This window comes from Solanum pennellii, chromosome 10 (genome assembly GCF_001406875.1).
Source record: "Solanum pennellii chromosome 10, SPENNV200".
NCBI lineage: Eukaryota > Viridiplantae > Streptophyta > Magnoliopsida > Solanales > Solanaceae > Solanum > Solanum pennellii.
This window is the reverse complement of record NC_028646.1, coordinates 41,381,874-41,391,195: the sequence shown is the minus strand read 5'-3', so window position 1 is coordinate 41,391,195 and position 9,322 is coordinate 41,381,874. Positions and strand designations below refer to the sequence as shown.

The 9,322-nt window shown below is 30.9% G+C and overlaps 1 pseudogene; it reads left to right on the top strand.

The window, feature by feature from the left end:
- The first annotated feature begins 988 nt into the window (after positions 1-988).
- On the top strand, positions 989-8,696 carry LOC114074238 (annotated as a pseudogene).
- The last annotated feature ends 626 nt before the right edge of the window (positions 8,697-9,322 follow it).

Here is a 9,322-nt window from a genome sequence, read left to right as displayed (position 1 = left end):
TAGAGATATGTATATAGTTTTTGATCATAAATTTTTTATTTATTTTGAAACTAATTTTTAAAACGATATTTTTATAGATATGTATATATTTTAAAGCTAATTTTTAAAAGGAAATAATTTTTGAGATATGTTAGACCATAGATTAAAAATAAGAGATTGAAAATATATCCTTAAAAGGCTTTGAAATATCTTTGCCTATCATTATGTTATATTATGTGTATATATGTCTATGTACATTCTATTACAAAACCATACCCCAATTTTAAGCATTATTAAACTATTCTTAGCATTTGGACTATTTTATAATATTTCAAAGCTTTTTAAGGAGAAATTTACAAACTCTTGTTTGTAATCTATGGTCAAACATATCTTTAAAAATCTTTTCTTTTCTATAAATTTCTTCAAATATATGAAAACTCTCATGCCACAAATTGAAACATTATTAATCCCTTCTTAACAAACTGTTCGTATACTTGAGAAGTTAGTAAGATTTTTAAAAAAAAATCTAACATATCTTAGAAAATGTTTCTGGTTCAAACACCATATATACATCCATCAAAATTTTAAGCATACATAAGCTTGAGGGGAAATAAGGTTCAAGTGGGAAAAAATTTTCTGTTGTTTCATTGCAAGACGATGAAGAATGGGAAAATTTTGGCCCAAAGAACAAGTTTGCAATCACAAGAATTTAAGACTTCGTTCCTTTAAACTTTAGTGACATTATTGGTGCACAATTGAAGAGCCTTCTAAAAGTGAGAGGGAATAACGTCATTCTTAAAATTCAACAATTTTTCGTATTCTTTATATTTCAGACAAAGTTATTAATAACATTCAATATGCTCTAATGCCTACTTTCTACTCTTGAGGAATTGGATGGATATAGATGTACCGGTAATGGTTGGAGTGGATAATTCTACGAAATCCATCACCATACAGACACTTTCTAAGATGATGATTTTACACCTATAGAGGTTTTGTTATGGAAACTATGGAAGTACCAAATTGCATAAACTTGTTCATTTTCCTACTTTTGGGCTTATCACTACTTAAAGAGGAAAATGCACAGGTTTATGCAATTTTGTACTTCCATATCTTCCATAATCAAACTGCTTCAGGTGTAAAATAATCATCATAGAAGTGTTTGTATGGTTATGTATTTCGTAGAAGTAGAAACTCTAACCATTCCTACGGTAGTTCTATATCCCTCGATTGTCTCCAGGGCAGAAAATAGGTGGAGAACATCTTCAATGTTATGAACAAAATTTTATGAAATATTAAGATGGAATACCAAAAATGGTTGAACTATCGCAGGGGCTTTAATTTGTTCTATCTCAGTTTGACAAGGCTCTTCAATTGCCCCCTAATAATGGTACTTTAGTTTGATGGAACGAAGCCCTGAATTCTTGTGACTACAGACTTGTTCTTTGCACAAACAATTTCACATTCTTCATCGTATTTCGATGAAACAACACATGAATTTCCCCCCGCGTGAACCTTATTTCCCTTCAAACTTTAGCATGTTTAAAATGTGGATAGAAGTTCATATTTTATTTGAATTAGATTTTTTTTTAAAAAATCCTTTCAAATATATATTTGACGATAGATTTTTTTTTAAAAATGATCGTTAAAAAGTTCGCAAATATCAAAAATTGGTCTGAACAGTATGCTGAGAAGGGCTTAAGAGTCGTTAATTTTGTGGCAAGATAGTTTTTATATATTTTGAAGCAAATTCTGAAAAAGAAAATATTTTTGTCCAATGATTTCAAATAATAGTTTGAAATTTTTTCCTTAAAAAACTTTGAATTCGAAAATGGGTACAAAAATTGCTATGAATGTCTTAATAATGCTTCAAGTTAGGGTATAATTTTTTTAGTGACAATATCTACACATAATATAGCATAAAAATTTGTAGAGATATTTAAATAGTTTTTCAGATTTATTCTCCTTAGATAGATACCCTTTTATAGCTACAAATAAATTTCTTATTAAATGAAACAACTGTTAAGCTCAACAAATTAAAATAGGTGAGACTAAATAATGTTATAAATTTGTAAAACATTTTTAATCGATAAATTAATATTTATAAATTTAAATAGTCTTTTCAGATTCAAGAAATGTTTATTTTTATTACATCAAAGTTATTGTTTCCAAATAATTTAGATATTTTCATTATTTAATTTATGTAAAAATAATAATTTACAACAAATAAGTACAATGAATACATCAAAAGATTATATCTTACAATATTTGTTTCCTATTTATTGAATTGAATGTTTTATATTTATGTGTCAATTCAAGACTTCAGTTTTTTGTCAACAGTGAATAGTAGTCCATTCATCCATGTTTTAATGCTTTTGTAGTTAACATATGCGACACATTTAGGGTAAGAAAATTTAAAAACTTGTTCTATTATTAAGCTGATGTATTATATGTTACATACAAATAATATAAGCATAATCAATTAAACAAATAATATATCTTCGGTGGAAAACATTGTAAGATATTTACACATGACGGGAAATGATATACTTCATGAGTAATTATACTTACAACTTGAATATAACATATTTGTTGTTTGTACTTTTTCATGCACTATTGCATGATATATACAAAAGTTTCTTGCATAGAGTAGTGGTAAACAACAAGACTACTAGAAAATCACTAGCATTAGTTCTTCGTCTTGACAAAGATACGGTAGTGAGTCCACTGTCTAAATTTGTGTACTGCAACAACCCTCGACTATACGTAACTTCAGAGGACCTGCTCATCTTGAGTTTAGTCAAAGTCACCAGTAAGTTAATATGAATAATCTTTAAGCTTTCTCGATATGTCTTCAAGGAAATAATGTAGAATCTTAAGATATTTACACGTTCCATTCAAGATTAAAGGACTTCAATTCTTTTGTGTCTATGTTTATTGTTTGATTTAGAACATTATATATTATTTTTGCAATAATTCTATTAAGTTAGAAACCTTGTATTTTTGAGTTGATTTCGCTTTCAATTTGGTTTTTTATCTCTGAATACATGTCATTTTTTAGACATTAATAATATAAATTTCCATTGTGAAATATATAATTTATCCTTCAAATCTTCTTTCTTTGTTATTTTATCGTATTTATTTTATTTAAAAAATTGATAAGGTGGGATCTAGAGTTATTTTTTGCGGACCTTTAAGCGAAGCGATAAATGTCAATAAATATTTTCATGAATGACTCATGCTGTTTTTAGTAATGAAAATTACAAATTAGGAGTTGTGTTGACAGAAAATTACTTTGAGACCCTTGATATTTAAAAAGGAACCATGGAAGAGGATTGTGAAATTAATGTGTGACAAAATAATCCAACAATAGCACTAATCAAGAGTCACATGGAAAATAAAATATATGAAGCCCAAAATGAAAGAAATTGTGTTTGTTTATGTCTCAACAACTATTTTAAAGAGAATTATATTTCTCTCATCACAGAAACATATTTTTAATTGTGTTTAGAAAGAATATGTTGGAGGCTAAGGAATTCAGGTTGAACAGAATAAATGAGTTCAAGAAAATGAAATAATGTTTTGATAGATTGGTTGGTATTGATAACAACGTACGATTTTTACACACTAGATTATAAGGGGTAAGAGATAAATATAAACAGAAGAACCAAAGGTTGATTCTTCATTAATTTGACTTTAGAGAAAAAATCCAGAAAGTCATTCTTTCCATATAATATTAAAGACTGCCTTAATTAAGAGGAAATTGAGTGAATGGCAGAATCCTAAGAAACAACTTCCCCAAGATATTATAGAAGAGATATTTGATGAAAGTAATATAAAAGTAAAGAAGCCAAAGGTTTCAAAATTTATGGAGAAAGACTTAAGTAGAAGCAGTGCTAGTGAAGAGACTGATGGAAAATGTAGAGTAAGAAGAGAGAGCTACTCGGACAAGATGTAGCTTTCACTCTTTCCCACGATAGTGTAGATGCTGAAGATTCTTCCAGAAATGGAAGGTAAGTCTAAATTATTGGGATATTTCTACCAATAAAATTTTCAAGAGAGATGATATACATTATTATAAAAATCCCATTTGGGGAACTTGTTTATCAAATAGTGAATCACTAATTCATAATACAATCCACTAAATTTTTATTCATTGCAGAAGTTTGCTTTAGTAAAAATTCTAGAAAATCATTATTTGGATGTGATATTAAAGGCTCTCTAAAGAGGAATGCATTAATGCAGGAAGATAATATAAAATGGTGCGCACATTTTAAACACTTTTTTTCAATAATTACAAGATTTCATAAAAACAAAGTGGAAGTTTCATACTTGTCTCTCATAATATAATGCATGTAAAGAGTGAGGGACAAAGCCCATAAAAAATTCCAAATATAAAAGAAACACATAAAAAGGAAAGGTGATCAAGACTTTGATGCTATGAGGACTCATAAAAATTTATGTTCTTGATCTACTATAAACCTAGCCACTAGCTCAAAATTAATATTGTTGAATCTTACATTTGATAATAATATAAGCAAAAGTATGTGTTAGTACAATAAAGTACTAAATGTAATGGCAAGAATAAATCATCGTGATAAGCTCACCATAGTGTTAGTAAACATAATATATATACCATAATCATAAGAGAAAATATCAAAGTCATAAACAAAAATGATATCATCATAAAAAATAGGCTATAAGAATAAAACGTAACAACATAGTCATAGGCATAATAAATGCATATAGTTTAACCTATCATAGGAGAAACACTTCTTCAGTCATCTCAAGCCAAGCTTATGAAATGGATGGATAACACCTCATAATCCCACTTGTGCTAATATTAATCTTATCCTAAGCTTATATTTCCTAAACAAGGGAACATTAACATTTAGTCACACATGTATTGAAAGGGCCTTTTATTCTACAATCCAACTAACCATACATTATAAGAATAAATTGTAAGCACATTTTTTACATCGACCATCATAAAACAAGATAATATACCATGAATACCCGCAAAAAATTTGTGCGCAATGCCTATTACCCCATAATATGGCTCATACTAAGTAAAGCTTCTTAAGTAAACATAGTTCATAATTCATATCCTTGTTGTGAAATTACACCTTAACCGACATAGACCATGGGATCTTAACATAAAATCTAGTGTCAACCCTACACTGAAAAGGGGTTGCTCTACTTACATAAGGTAGAACTATACTCTTCTATTAGGGTGATTGAATATCTATGTAACCTATGGAGGCATGTAGTTTATGTTATAAGGAGATTGTTACTAGAAAATCATCCTCACCTAACAGAGAAACTTCTATCTCATGGGACCTCTTCTAGAAACCCGCCTTATACTGACTGAGGAGTTTCCATACATTGAGAATATCCACTCAGTGCGACATTATTTATCACAGAGTTAATTTTACGTCTGACATAAGTTTATATTCATGGAGAATGTCTTTTCACTAAATCCAACATAATTCACAAGATTGCTCATTTGATCATGGGTGAGAATAACATTTCACTATCCATGTTTACATATATATTCAATAGGTGAGACTAGTCCTCCAATCATAGAATCATCATATCATGAGAAATTACTCACATCATATTATATTCATACATAGGTGTGTATTTTAGAATGTCCTTTCAACAACACACAACAAGGTCAAAATCATAATCACTTTACTCTCATAGTGTTACTAAATCATATACATAACCATCATATATCATGCATAATATCACATCTCGTCCTTTCAAGGACCAATGCTCATATAAAATTAACACGTCTAGAATATATACATTGGACATAGATATAATCAAAATTTCAAATAATCAAAACACTACATTCGGAATCTCATACACTCATCATATAGTTCATGTAAAGAAAGTCATTCAACAATAATACCATATACAAATAAACTTACATATAGCCTCACTCACAAACCCATTTCATTCCTTGTTCATTCATATTATGTTTTACCATGAATGACCAAAACATCACATTCATTCTAAAAGACTTACTCGCAAGAAATACTTTACATAATTATCATATATGCGTAATTCTAAAGACAATCTAACCACATGTTTCATCCTTAATTACTTTTAACATATATCATCGTATAAACAGAATCTCAATACTACTAGTCATGATTCATCATATGTGTGTTGATTTAACAAATTCATGTTCACATTCTTTACTATTAATAAATTCATAAATAGATCTTCTAACCTAAAGAAATTGATAAAGTTATTCATTCATCATATAGGGTCACATCTAATCCCTAATTTCCCTTATCATTGCATAAAACCAAACTATACAAATTTCACCTTGGAATCTTATGTTAATAAAGAATAAATATATATTAATGCTAAAATCGTGTAATTCCATTATAACCAATCATTAACAATCATGAAAAATCATAATCCACTCAGTTGGATCACATTAATTATAACCCACAACATTGGAAGAAACCATAGCTAGTAAAGTTATGGAAAAGTACACGACTTCATAGATTAAAGGGGTCCATGAATGAATAAGTCATTATACCTTGATCACAAAGCTTAGAAAGCTTAAAACAATAGGTTTTTTCCTAGCATGACCTTTTCCTTCTTCTTATTCTCCATCTTTATATTCTCGTAATTTTTCTTCTTCTCCACCTCGTACTCCTCCTCATTATCTTTCTCCTCCTTCCTCCTTATCCTCCTTATACTCCTCCTTCTGCTCCTCGTCTTCCGCTTTCTTTTCTTTATAATTCTTCTTCTTCTTCTTCTTCTTCTTCTTCTTCTTCTTCTTCTTCTTCTTCTTTTTCTTTTTATTATTACTCTTGTTCTCCTTATTCTTCTTATTGTTATAGTTTACTTGTTCTTCTTCTTCTTCTTCGTCTTCTTCTTCTTTTTCTTGAATTGACCTTTTGTCCTAACTTGATTTTCTTATTCTTCTTTTTCTCCTTCTCCTCCTTCTAGCTTGAATCTTCTCCTTTAACTTCACCTTCTCCTTCCCCTTCCCCTACTCCTTCTCCTCTTCCTCCTCCTCCTCCTAGTCATTCTCTTTCTCTTTCTCCTTCTCCTTCTCCTCCTCCTCCTCTTTCTTCTCGTCCTTCTATTTCTGCTTCTCCTTCTCCTCCTCCTCATTCTTCTACATCTCTTCTTGAATTGGGTTAATTTGGGTTTTTCAAAATAGTTTTTTAGGATAACTTTATTATGATTCTAAATTATTTGAATATATTTTCTCAACTAGGGTAAAGCAACGTCACATAATAACTAATTGATTAAGAAAATTTCCACAAAGCCCTTACTTAACCGTTTGAAACCATGCCTCACCCACGAGACCACGCCCACGGGCCGTGAGTGGACCTACGGGGAATGGTTGTCATGCATGCATGGGTGCCTCCAAAAGTTATTTTGTGACTAGCAACCCCTCACCAATGGTGCGCGGGTCGTCTCTTTTGTGAATCACTACTTTTGGGTTAGAATTTAGAGAACTCTTCAAGGACCCTTGGTTGGTCCTTGGAGGATCGTACCTTGACATTCTAACCCCAAACCCTTCATATTAAGTATGTGGAGTAATTATTAGGAGTCTAACCCTCGCGTCATGTTCTAGTTTACTCTACTATTTTCTGGCGTATGAAACAAAAACCCTCAACCATTGATAATTAATCAAGATTCTAAGTTCTATGAATCAAATTATTCATTATCGGAGTGATTATCTTTTTTATGGAACTACAAACTATGGAAATTTTTCATAACCAACTCTAGTACACCTCTGATCTCTAAAGAACGTATTTTATATGAAAATAATGATTTTGGAGTTTTTGAAGGACTTAACTCGTGACTTTCCGTCCATAGCGACCCATGCGAAAGGGGAACATACCCCTCTCTAGACGATTGCACGGACATAATGTCTTGGAATTTGAGTTTCAAGATCCCATTTCATGGCACACCTTAAAAGCTGGATGTTCAAAAACTACCCTTCCATACTAAGTTAAATTTCGGGAATTTCACTTGCCCAGATACGATACAATAAAGTCGTACATGCCCCTTAACGTCTTGGTAATAATCTCATGTTATCAATTCAGAATAAAATCTCCTTTATATTAAAAGACTCTCCTTCACCTCACCTGTCTCTTATTTTGTCCATGTCTGGCATAGGCTAGAAATTTCGAAGTCACAATTCAAAACCTTTCATGCCCAAATTCCTTTCCATTGCCGTTTTCAAAATGACGGGAACAAGTTTTTACATATTCTTGGTGAGGAAAACCCATTTCTTATTGCTGCATCCCATTTAAAAAATAAGTCCATGATTCCCATAAATTGTATATGGCAAGATTACGGGAAGACTAGTATTGTAGCACAAAAATTTAATGTTCCCCTTATTGACTTAAGGGGCTTCTTTTCTGGTGACCTTGCCGCCACCCAACAAGCATCTAGGGCTTGTTGGTAAAGCATGCAACAGTCATGGTTTCTTTCTTGTAGTGAACCACAAAGTTGATGCTAATCTCATCTCTAATTGTCATCGCTATATGAGCATGTACTTTTACATGCCTATCTATGAAAAGATAATTGGTAAACATTGTGGTTATGTCAGCAGCTTAACTGAAAGGTTTTCTTCAGGACATATTTGGAAAGAGACACTATCGTTAGAATACTCTGTTAAAGAAAGCTAATCTCTCATAGTTCAGGAGTTTTTCCAAAGGACATTGGGTTAATGTTTTAAATATCTCGGATAAGGACAATGGACTATCTTAGTTCTCCTCTTTTTTCAATTTTTTGCAGTACTTTTCTTTGTTGTGGGTTTCATAAAAATGTCTTTTCCAATTTTTTTGGCATGATATTTTTATGACCACCGCATTACATGATATTCTTGTACATTTTATATATCTTTTTTGCCTAAAACACTAAATTCAAAATAATTTCTATGATTTTATGGGAAATCAAGATCAGGCAAAAAAGTTGAAACAAAATGAGTATCTATTTTTCTATTTTTCGATTATGTAAATTAAGTAACCTTTCTTCCCATTAATTACAAATGAATGCTTATCAAGATTATTTCAATTCCATGAGCACACTTTCTCTTAGGATCAAAAATATTTTAGGGATGAGATTATCTTAGACTCCATTTTGATATATGTGAAGTGATGTAAACTTCAAAAAATAGTTTTTTTATTTTCCACATTTTTATCTTACCTATGATGCAATGATGTATTTTAAGGGCTTGTCTAAGGACTCTTCTAGGAAGAAGACACCGGTTGCGTCTAGGGAGTTCTCTCGGGCGTGACAGGAAGGCCCTATAAAGTGGTAGATACAAAAGTTACTTGCATAAAGGATTTGTTAA